Source organism: Elephas maximus, chromosome 5 (assembly GCF_024166365.1).
Source record: "Elephas maximus indicus isolate mEleMax1 chromosome 5, mEleMax1 primary haplotype, whole genome shotgun sequence".
In the NCBI taxonomy this organism is placed as follows: domain Eukaryota; kingdom Metazoa; phylum Chordata; class Mammalia; order Proboscidea; family Elephantidae; genus Elephas; species Elephas maximus.
Genome location: NC_064823.1, coordinates 22,420,765 through 22,422,063, shown reverse-complemented (window position 1 = coordinate 22,422,063; position 1,299 = coordinate 22,420,765). Strand labels below are relative to the sequence as shown.

Here is a 1,299-nt window from a genome sequence, read left to right as displayed (position 1 = left end):
GTTCTTCTAAAGCAAGTTACTTGGTAAGGCTGATAGAAATGACTGTTAGCAGCCCTTTAACTTTGTATCCCAGGCATAATGCTGCCTCATGTCTCTTTAAATAACATGATTTTAATTGTGTAACGCCCTCCATCTTCCATCTTAAAAACTTCAATGGCTACCCATTGATTTCAGATCTATATTGGCAGTATTTGAACTATCTCGCAAACCTAGATCACCTCCTAATCTGGTCTGAATTTACATTTCCAAATGCATCTTTTTTTTTTAAGTTTTTATAGTTTCTTAATCCTCTGGTGAAAAATCCACACAATCACTGCCGATCAAGTCCCTGCAGAACTTTTATTCCTTCTGTTATCCAACCTCCAGCTCACTTTTTGCCTGCACTAACGTTGGCCTTTGCCGTCCCCCTGACTTTCTTCATTCTGTTCTTGTGTTCCTTGTGCTGTTTCCTCGAGGTCTTTTTCTTCTCATACAGGCCATGTCTTGCAAGTCTGTGTTTAGGTTCATTTTTCTTTGCATAATCCAAGGAATCATAAACCATGCCAAAGCCAGTAGTCTTTCCACTGCCAAAATGGGTTCTGAATCCAAACACAAAGATGACATCTGGTGTGGTCTTGCACATCTTGACAGTTTTTCTTGAATTTCTGTCTTAGGTACTGTTGTCTTCCCAGGGTGAAGGACATCAACGACCATTTGTTTCCGCTGGAGTAGTCGGTTGGTCATGAACTTCCTGGTCAGGATAGTTACTGTGTCATTCATGATGGTGACTATACTGTTTCCTTTTATTACCTATGCTTCAGTCAAATATATATTCTCTTATGCTGATCTATTTCCTTGGCTAGTCCTTTATCCCTCTCTGCATGTTCCAGAATTAACCACACTTTTATGTCCTGTTAGGATTTCATCTGTTCAGTAAACTCCGCCCTCCGACCCCCTCTAGGCTCAACTTACATATTAGCACATTATGTGTGGACAATAGAAAATATGACACGTATTTACATGATTTCAAATTCTCAGTAACCTTTTCACAATTTTTTGAGTGGCACTGTTCTAGGAATGATTATAGAATGGTGAGCCTAACAGCTTTCCATGTAGGGAAAGATTTCACGCAAGAAGTATGGAAAGAACAAATTTTCTCTAGGAAGGTAAAGGACAGCTGAAAGTTACGGATGATAAAACAGCAGGCTGAATCACTAACGAACTGTCTGGCATTTATATAAATGTAAAATAAAATCTCCAGAACAACACTATTATCCACCCCGCAAGGTTCAAAGGGACAAGGGGAAGTTAAAGAGGAAT

At 39.3% G+C, this 1,299-nt stretch overlaps 1 pseudogene; it reads right to left on the bottom strand.

Moving 5' to 3' along the window:
* Positions 1 to 367: 367 nt before the first annotated feature.
* LOC126077514 (40S ribosomal protein S24-like) lies at positions 368 to 759 on the bottom strand (annotated as a pseudogene).
* Between the last annotated feature and the right edge of the window lie 540 nt (positions 760 to 1,299).